The following is an 11069-nucleotide window of genomic DNA, read 5'->3' on the forward strand; positions in this document are numbered from 1 at the left end:
TTTCTAGGTTGACATTTTATTTTAGGTTGACATTTTTTCCAGGCTTTTTCCTGACAATTTGCTGGAAGTAAACTGGGAATACATTTCTGCTTGATTTTTTTCTCTCTCTTTACTCAAGTTACAAAATTATGTTTGCTAAAGCTGGAATAGTCAGCACGACCCTGTGAGTTCAGTTCTTTCAGATTTTATAATAAAAAAAATAAACAAAAAATTATTCACAGTGTACCATTTCTAACATTACATAAAGCTTACATGTGGATACTGGAGCTCCTCAAGCGGACGGATCTTGATGCCAACTGGGTTATCTGTGGACAAACCAAAAAATGCGCTTGAGTGAAAAGGAGGTAACAGTGAGCCACAAGGAGACTGAAAGGATTTGTTTTTGTCCTGTTCCCACAGGAATCCTACCACAGATATTCCAAACACTCATTACGGAAAGACAATAACTGTAGAAACACTTTGTCATCGTGCAATGCAAATGAGAAATTTTTCTTGAACTATTTGGTAAACGCTTTTATTCAAAGCAAATATGTACTTATTTTATCATCATAGGAGCTCAACCTATGAGCTTAGCAATTGTGTAGACAGATTTTTAACTTACAATTTAAAGGAAGTATTGTGAACATTGAACATATGCTGAAAATGTACACACCCACAGGCCATCAAAGATGTGAATGAGTTAGTTTCTTCATCAGATTTTGATCAGCATTATATCACTTACATACCAATGGATTCTCTGCAGTGAATGGGTGCCGTCAGAATGAGAGTCCAAACAGCTGATAAAAACATCACAATAATCCACACCACTCCATTCCACCAATTAAGTTTGTGAAACCAAGAGCCGCGTATTTGTAAGAAACTAATTCATTGTAAGGAACAGATAAAATATGACTCCATTATCCATAACGCTTCCTCCAAAAAAAAGAAAAGAAAAAAAGGTGAATCAGGAGAGAAATCTGCACAGATCAAGTGCTTTTTACAACCAAAAAACAGTCCAAAACAGCTCTAAACAAATATGTGGGTGGATTTTGATGTGAGAGAAAACATTTAACATTGAGATTTGACATTGACTTGTATTTTAGCCGGAAGCAATGGTTTGAAGTAAAAAACATCATAATGATGGATTTGTTCCTTACACAGCTTTTGGCTTTACAAGATGTTAAATGATGGACTGGAGTGGATTACTTGTGGACTATTGCAACGTTTTTTATCAGCTGTTTGGCACCCATCAAGTAACAAACGTGCTTGTATTAGGAGCATTTTATTTTTATTTGTAACAAGCATCAAATAGAGTTTAGTGTTGTGCCATTCTCCACCACATGAGAATGTTTCTTTCATTCTGTGTGTTATTAATGAAAATTATGTATTATAGCTAAGATCCAGAAGCACAGACTAGGTGGTTTAAAGGCTCTACTGACCTGATATTATGCTGTGGTTGATCACATCAATACCTCTAATCTAAACAGAGCGAGAGATCCAACCAATCATATTTAGGAATGAAGAAGCCATGCTTATAAATAGGGGTTATAAGCTTATAAATCAGATGGTTTGTCATGATACAATACGATATGATACGATATTGATTCTCATACCCAGCGATATGATATTTGCAAATACCTAAAAAAAATGTATACGGTACAATTACGATTTGATACGATATATCAATATTTTGATATAATATATCTATTTTAAACAACCATCTGCATTCTTATTAACTCACAAATGCAACCAAAATATATAACATGAACATTTATCCGAAATTTTCACATCGCGTAAATAAACAATTGGAAAAATTGCTACTATGGGCTCAGTGTTAAAAATATTTTCTACAGATAACCAAATTACAAGCAATAGCAGAAAATAAATACAATACAACAAAGACACAAGTTCAATAAACAGTGCTTTTCGGGTTTTTCAGCTCAGTCCAAGGTAAATTCTAAGGTACCCTACAGAAATGTAATAAATGTAAAATAACTGAATAGTCTTCACTGTATAAATTTAATATAGATTAATAATTTTTTATGTTACAAAGGTTATTTAATCAGGAGCAGTGAGCAATTGTATGTTTCTTTGAAAGCATTACATTTATCATTAGCTTCCTTTCCCTTTTAAGAATGAAGCACGGATTTAATATAATGATACACATGCCTTTTCTTTCTGAACTGTTTACGTTAAGACCAGTGTTGGGCGTAACTCATTACAAGTAATGTGAGTTACGTTATCAGATTACTTTTTTCAAGTAACTAGTAAAGTAATGCATTACTTTTTAATTTACAAAAGAATATCAAAACGTTCCACTGTACTACAGACGTGAATTACTTTTCCTTCAGCCTAAGTTTTATTCATTACACTTTTTGGTATGAAAGGGCTTATATATTTGCTATAAATAGAACTTATATAATAATAAAAAAATAATCAAGCCCTGCTCATATTTAAAAAGTAACCCAAAAGTAATGCAAAAGTAACGTAGCGCATTACTTTCCATAAAAAGTAAATAAGTAACGTAATTAGTTACATTTTTGGGGAGTAACACAATATTGTAATGCATTACTTATAAAAGAAACTTTCCCCAACACTGGTTAAGACATATCCCTAATCGACTGTGTTTACTAGGATATTCGCCAAAACGCGCATTTTGAAGTAATTTTGTCTGTATTTATTCATCCATGCACAAAAAAGAGGAAGAGAGCTCAATTCAGTATTTGCGTGATCTAGACACGGCTGTCTGTGTGCATACACATGCTTCAGATGTGTGCACTGAAAACTTCTCACATATCGTTCGACTGTACCACAAACAATCCCGAGCGTCTTTTATTCTCACCTTGGGCCTTCGGACAGCCCTTATACAGAGTCCTGATACATGAGTTTGAATGAAAATGCACGCATTGGTGGTAATGCATAGACGGACATTATATGAAAATGTGGACAGTGCCAAATAAGGTACATATTTATAGCACACATATCGATATTTTACGAGTGGCATCGATGCATCATATCGTCAGACATATCGATGTATCGATCCATATCGATGAATCGTTACACCCATACTAATAATCAGTAGAATTTACTTCTCTTCAAACCCAACACTTAAGTTTAGAAAGTCCAAAGGACGCTGTGAGCCACAGTAAGATAGAGCTTTAAAAGCCAAACGCATTTTGTAACATGATGTGTGTATGGAGAAGTGAAAATGGAGGGGAAAAGCCACAAATTATGGTTTCTCATGTGAGGTAGCACAGCGATCAACTGAGAAGGAAGCTTCTGTTCCTGTCAACAGAGGTGTCGCAATGTTTTTCCACCAGAGCATCTTCATAAGCTTCATGTACTACCCCAATGCTATGTGGCATTCATTTCTGCCCCTTTGTTCTTGGCAAAAAAACCTTTCATAATTTAATATATCCTCTAAGACCTTGTTGTGGGAAGTCATGGCCTAATGGTTAGAGAGTTGGACTCGCAATCGAAGGGTTGTGAGTTTGAGTCTCGGGCTGGCAGGAATTGTAGGTGGGGGGAGTGCATGTACAGTTCTCTCTCCACCCTTAATACCATGACTTAGGTGCCCTTGAGCAAGGCACCGAACCCCCAACTGCTCTGCCGCAGCATAAATGGCTGCCCACTTCTCCGGGTGTGTTCACAGTGTGTGTGTGTGTGTGTTCACTGCTCTGTGTGTGTGCACTTCGGATGGGTTAAATGCAGAGCACGATTTCTGAGTATGGGTCACCATACTTGGCTGAATGTCACTTCACTTCACTTGAAATTGAAAAGCAGCCCAGTCAAATATCCACTGTGTAACTGGCCCTGCATACGTGTGGATTATTGGTTTTATATACGGTATTGTGCAGTGTAAAGTTTGCTTGTGTGGTCAGTATGAACTGTGGATTCCCAGACGTCGTCGCTTCCTGCGGTCGGCCGTCACCCAAAGGTGTTCGATGCTCTTGGTGGTCACGGTTGGGCTGTGAGCCTTATGGTCAGTGCGGCTGCATTTAGATTTGCGGCTATCTGCAAGCTTTTCTTGGACTCTTGCAGCTGTGCACACTGGCATGATGGAGCTCCTTCTTATGAGAACGGATCCCACCACTGCCAGGATATAACAGGATAGTTCTGGCAAACCCCTGCGAATAGATTTACACAGCCGAGAGAGTCGATCTGGAACTGTCTTTCGAAGTTATCAGCATCACATCAAGTACGCGAGGTTATTGGCATGACAGCGTCTGAAATATGACTTGCTGTGGGTTCAATTGTCTCTGCAAAACAAAACATAGTTGACGACAGCCACCCAAGTTTCATTGTGAAAGCAATAACAGCTCACATATAAACGACCGCATTTGCAAATCAATTTAACTTTGAAGTCGACATGAAACGACACAAAACCCAGTTTGCAATGAGAAAATAAATAGGGTCATATAACCCACATTGTATATACAGTATATTTATATATTGTTCTCCTTACTATGTCTATTTTTAGGAAAATTATTTGTTTTCCCATTGAGATTTGCAAATTAAGAAACATTCTATATATGTTATGTATTTATATTAATCTGTTATATATATATATATATATATATATATATATATATATATATATATATATATATATATATATATATATATATATATATATATATATATATATATATATATATATATATATATATATATATGCTATTTTATGTTGCTTTTATATTTCACTCATTACCACAATACCACAATATATATATACAGGGTGCTTCTAACACGTGTAGTAAATAGTAGAGAACATGTTAGAAGGAGTCATACAGATAAATATGAAGGCTGAGCAAATATGAAGTCTGTGTGCATAACTATGTACATGTGTGGGATTGTGGGAACTTCAATCATTGTAATGTCTCTTTGCTCCAGGGGTGTCAATGATTTAGAAATTGAAGCTTCATCATCTAAAGCAAATGAAGCTATGCTGATGTGACAGTCAGACATGAGTCATTACGAGTCCCCTAGAGATTCTTATTACTGCGCTCTCTTTAACAAGATGATGAGTGAACGTCACGCAAACTGTCAAGAACCACTTCTAATTATTAATGCTCATTATGGAGATTACTGTGATTCAAATTTTTTTTTAATTAACCTGTTAATCAATTTCCAATTAATATATATATATATATATATATATATATATATATATATATATATATATATATATATATATATATATATATATATACCGGGTGCGATTTGCCGGGGCGGGATGCGTGGGTTCCCTTTCATAGGTCACTTCGATGCTGCGGTGACGTCACCGTATGGGAACATCCCTCGGTGTGACGAATGTCTGAAGCCCTATACCATCCCGCCAATCCTATTGGCCAAATAGCGCTTGGCACCGCCCTACACATGCATATGCATCGTATACCTGTGTGACGCGTGCTATTTCGCTCAGATTTCATTCCTTCAGGAAAGCGAATCATCGGTGCCCTAAGGAAACCATCTCGCGTTCTCAGCGGTTTTTTTCTTCGAGCAGTGTCAACTCCTCTTCGCGGACGCGATGAGTCAACTAAAGGTAAGAGCCATATAATGGGTTTATCACGAGGAGGCACTCATGAGAGGTTCGTAGCAGCCTCTCTACATGTTCTCTCCGTGATAGCCTACGGCTACAGTAGCCTACGCTCTCCGAGCGGACAGGAGAAATGCGCCTCCCCTTCCTCAGTGAGCTATTGAATGTGGTTACCCGTGTGGTGGATAAACTATCCCCCCCGTGAGCCGCTACCCTTCTTCACGGACCTCCACCAAGAGGTTTCGAGGTCCTGGAAGCAGCCTTAATCAATGCACATCACGAACGCTGCGGGTTTCGCCACCATTGATGACATGGCGGACTGCTGTTAGACAGTGATGCCGCTGGTGAAGGCAAAGGCACCTCTAGGGTCATTGAATTGAGCTATCATTTGAGCGCCCCCTCAGACACTCTGCACAATCCAGCCTTCAGAGTTTGAGGGACGGCACAAGAGGCTGACAAAGACAGCCAGTTTATAACGGCTCACACAGCTGCCATGTTCTCGCTAGCGGCGTGGCCCGATGTTTATCTTGTTGGATTAAATCCTGCTGTGGATACGCTTCAGGATTATACACAACGAAACGCAGCGACTTTGACGCATGCACTTCCCTTCCTGTTCGTCAGGGACTGTGCCCTCCACTAGAGAGTGCTGTTGGACTGCTAATGCACATCCAACCCTCTCACTGCAGTCCCCACTCTCTAACATTGACTGTCTCGCAGCAAAGGCACCTCGAGCGTCATTGGATTGAGCTATCATTTGAGCGCCCCCTCAGACATTCTGCACAATCCAGCCTTCAGAGTTTGAGGGACGACACAAGAGGCTGACAAAGACGGCCAGTTTATAACGGCTCACACAGCTGCCGCGTTCTCGCCAGCAGCGTGGCACGATGTTTATCTTGTTGGATTAAATCCTGCCGTGGATACGCTTCAGGATTATACACAACGAAACGCAGCGACTTTTACGCATGTGCTTCCCTTTCTGTTCGTCAGGGACTGTGCCCTCCACTAGAGAGTGCTGTTGGACTGCTAATGCACATCCAACCATCTCACTGCAGTCCCCACGCTCTAACATTGACTGTCTCGCAGCAAAGGCACCTCGAGCATCATCGCATCGGACGATTTCGGTGACACGGTTAAGACATACATATAAGAGGTGTGTTATGTCAATAAGACAATGGATGTCAACCGAATTCCTTCTAGCTGGAGTTTGGCTGGGGATTTGTGCTTCCCGAGAGACTGTCACGACGGACTCGTCTTTGACCGGTTGGGGAGCTGTTTGTCAAGGGCACTCAGCTCACGGAGTATGGACGGCGACACAACGCAGTTGGCATATAAACAGGTTGGAATTACTGGCGGTTTTTCTAGCTCTCCAGTATTTCTCGAATATGCTGATCGGCCGTCATGTACTACTCAGGTCAGACAGCATAGCGGTTGTGTCATATCCGTATCATCAAGGAGGATTACGCTCTTGCCCCTTGTGCAGGCTGGCGAGAAATATTCTTCTTTGGTCTCAGAACAGATTTCTGTCGATCCGAGCGGCTCATGTCCCCGGACGTTTGAACTTTGGAGTGGATTTGCTATCCAGACAGACTCTGGAGCAGGGGGAATGGAGGTTGCACACCCAAATGGTGAGCCTTTTATGGCAAATATTTGGAGAAGCAAGAGTGGACTTATTCGCGTCGAGCATGACTACAAATTGCCCGCTGTGGTTCTCCTTATGCCCTCCATCGCCCCTGGGCTTGGATGCGTTAGCTCACAATTGGCCCAGAACCAGCTTGTATGCTTTTCCCCCGATTTGTCTAATTCCAGCGGTGTTATCCAGGATATGGCTGGACAGAGTGCAGCAGTTGCTGCTGGTAGCTCCGTGGTGGCCCACACGGCCGTGGTTTGCAGACCTGGTCAGTCTGTTAACGGGCTCTCCATGGGAGATTCCCCTCAGACAGGACTTACTATCGCGAGCACAGGGAATGATTTGGCACCAAGGCCAGATCTATGGAAGTTGTGGGCGTGGCCTCTGAGCGGAGTGAGTTAATATGTCCCGGTCTTTCTGTTGAAACCACCGAGACTATAATGAATTTTAGGGCAGCTTCTACGAGACGCTTATATGCTTTCAAATGGAAACTGTTTACGACCTGGTGTGGAATTCGTAATTGGAATCCGGTTTACTGCCCAGTGGCTTCAGTACTGGAGTTCCTTCAAGACCGTTTCTCTGATGGAGTAATGCCAGCCACCCTCAAAGTTTACGTGGCAGCCATTTCAGCTAACCACGTGCATATATAGATGGTGCTTCAGTGGGCCGTCATCCACTGGTCTCTTGTTTATACAAGTTGCGCGACGGCTGAGGACTTTCCGCCCTGTGCGAGTACCTTCATGGGATTTATCCATTGTGTTGCAAGGTTTATCAGGGCATCCGTTTGAGCCCTTTGAAACTATACCAGATAAAATCCTGGCTTAGACAGTTCTTCTTGTGGCTTTATCCATCCTCAAGAGAGTTATGAATTAAGTCACACCTGAGTATAAGTAGCATCAGTCCAAAAATACGTCATGATGAGGAAAAAAAAACATATATAAGTCGCACTGGACTATAAGTTGCATTTATTTAGAACCAAGAACCAATAGAAAACATTACCGTCTCCAGCCGCGAGATGGCGCTCTATGTTTTCAGTGTAGACTACAGGAGCAGTGAGCAGCATAGAGCGCCCTCTCACGGCTGGAGACGGTAATGTTTTCTATTGGTTCATTTCTATTGGTTCATTTCTCTGGGTTCATGTAAAATTAATTTTGATAAATAAGTCGCACCTGACTATAAGTCGCAGGACCAGCCAAACTATGAAAAAAGTGTGACTTATAGTCCGGAAAATACGATATATATATATATATATATATATATATATATGTATGTGTGTGTGCATGTATATTTGGTATATTTCATTTGCAAATAACAATGCAAAAAATATATAATGTAACAAGTTGTAATAAACAAAAAAATATGTATAATTCTCATGTTTTTGTAATGAAATGTGACCCTGGAAATGTTACAATATTATCATAATGCATCCAAAATTGCATTGCAATTACACTTAATTTTCCTAATTTAAATAGAATAACATTTTATTTTTTATTTAGCTTCAAAGTAAGAATAAGATTCTTTTTCACAAACAAAATTTATAGAAAATATGAGCATCTATCTATCTTTACAGTTTTTTTTTTTTTGAATTTCTTTTTTTCACTTTTCATTTAGGCGTCAAATGTTAACGGAACAGAACAGGTTTCGTGAGATTCTCTGTGCTACAAGCAGAGGTGGACAGTAACGAACAGAGTTGTGTATAAAAATATGTCTTTACAACTTTTACTTGTAATGAAGTAATATTTGACCAGCAGTATCTGTGCTTTCACTTAAGTAATAGAGTTGTGTAATACAAGCATAAATAATGAGATGCTAACTCAGCATGCACCTGTTCCTGTCCGATCAGCTGCTGATTTGGAGCATGTCGTCATAATTAAAGGGGACGACGTCCAGAGGGAAACCACTCGGGAAGGTGTCTTTCCTTATCCACCATAACAGAATTCCTCAAGTGGAGTGCGGTGGCCCGCATGGAGGAAAAGACGCTTGTCGTGGTGTCCGGATGGTTTCCACGAACCGATTTCTGCAAGGCTTCCTGCAGATAAACGGAAAGAGTGACTCACGGCTAGACGAACACATCACGTTCCTATATGGGTTTCTCCTCCACAGGCACACGACTCGCCCCTCCTTTCCCAACGGCAGCTGATTGTACCCAAACCAAACCACGGCCGCTGCTCCATGCACATGCTAAAAAAGGAAGTCCTAAGTTCTTCCTCATTTGCCCAGACAGACATTAGACATTAGTTGAGTGGAATAAATCGCCTGCCGCAGCCTCGGTTCCTTATTCAGGATAGCGGCAGGTTTTCTTTCTGACCAGTTGTCTTTGGCCTGCCCTTGGATGTCTAGGAACCGACTATGGAAACGCAGCCTGGAAATGTGAAAAGTCATCTAATGCTGTAAAAATAAACGACAGTGATTATCAACAGGAAATCTCCACAGATGGAGATGATGCAACAGGCCGAGATGATGTTTCTGAGCCCTGCACGCGTGCCCGAAAATAACCTGAGGAAGGAAAAATCATGAGACAGAACTCTTGAAAAATCATCTTTTCTCAAACATAGGGCCTGAAAGATGATTTAAAACGGAATAAAACTAAAAATGCACATATTTCTCGTTATTATTCATCCATTCAACAACTGGTTTTTGTCCTTGAAAAAAAGTCATGCAAATTAATAAAATGGTCATATTTTATAATTTTTCTAGTTAAGCCATGCTATTTTGAGTAGAAACTGTGAATAAAAAAATATTTTTATACTACTTATCCTTAATTGTATCCAATTTATTTATTTATTTATTTTCTCCAACCAAAACTTTTTTTTTTTGCATAAAATCACTATACAACAAATATATATTTATTTGCATTTAAAGTTATGAGAAAGAGATTCTTTAACATCCTAAAATAAACCTTTCCTTTTCGGAATTCGGTGAGCACAACATGCACAAATGTAAGAACAGGAAAGAAAGATCCCAAAGGAGAACTCTGAGACTAAAAGAAGGGGGAAAATAATAATATATAAATAATAAAAGACTCAAGAGTTTCAAAACAGATCTCAAACTGAGCCTAACTCCCTGAAGTGAACTCAAACATGTCTCCTTCAATGCCTGATTAAATGCATAACTGATCTAATGCTGAGCTACGAAGGAGAAACCTCTGAGCATTTTCCCCACTGATCTGAATAACGATACATGCGAAATCAATCACCGCTTGAGCTGCGACCGCACCACAATAACATTTCATATTTTTAAATGTGTTAAATGCATCAAACTATGTAAATCTAGCATTGTGGCTTTTTTTTTTCGACGAATCCACAAAAGTGTCAAGAATCCAGTCTTCCTGGAGCCCAGTCTGGACTGTCGTCGCATGTGTCTGCCTGAGCCTCCGTTTTATGTTAATGAAGCCAGATTCTGTGGCAATAACTCACGCACGTCAGATGTGTCCTCTCCACACCCTCTCTAACCATCATCCTGCTGAAGGCCCTTCACATACCTGTGATCTGCCCCGGCTTGAAAGCGTGCAGTTTCTGGCTGTTTATGTGGCGTGTCACTGCTTTCTGCACCTCTGAGCGGAGCTGGAATTTACAGAGATGATTATCAGTCTCATTTCCACTGTGTGTTTGTGTGTGGGAAAGCAGGAGCGAAGAGTGTGGTGAAGAAGAACAAACGAAACCTTCAGACTGCAAATAAATGTACTTGCCTGGGAAAAACCTGTTGCTATGTTGTAAGTGGTTGCCAGGACGTTACTATGTGGTTTCTCCAGTGTATGTCTGTGGGATTTGATGTGGAGATTTATTAGCGGTGCTGATGAGACCAGAGACACTAGATGTCAGTGTTGGGTTTGACTCTCACCTCATTACCTCTACACCTTCTACTGTTCAACACAAACTCAAACTGATTGTTAATAAGAACCTACAGAATCCACAGTGATGATAC

General features: G+C 40.2%; 1 long non-coding RNA gene across 1 annotated transcript; it reads right to left on the minus strand.

Annotated features, from left to right (window-relative positions):
- Positions 1-252: 252 nt before the first annotated feature.
- Positions 253-10753, minus strand: LOC132125497 (uncharacterized). The gene is made up of 3 exons (XR_009426925.1): positions 10627-10753; positions 8971-9174; positions 253-305 (listed from the first exon to the last, which is right to left on the minus strand). It is a non-coding gene; the product is annotated as an uncharacterized LOC132125497 (long non-coding RNA).
- Positions 10754-11069: the final 316 nt, after the last annotated feature.

This window comes from Carassius carassius, chromosome 43 (genome assembly GCF_963082965.1).
Source record: "Carassius carassius chromosome 43, fCarCar2.1, whole genome shotgun sequence".
Lineage (NCBI taxonomy): Eukaryota > Metazoa > Chordata > Actinopteri > Cypriniformes > Cyprinidae > Carassius > Carassius carassius.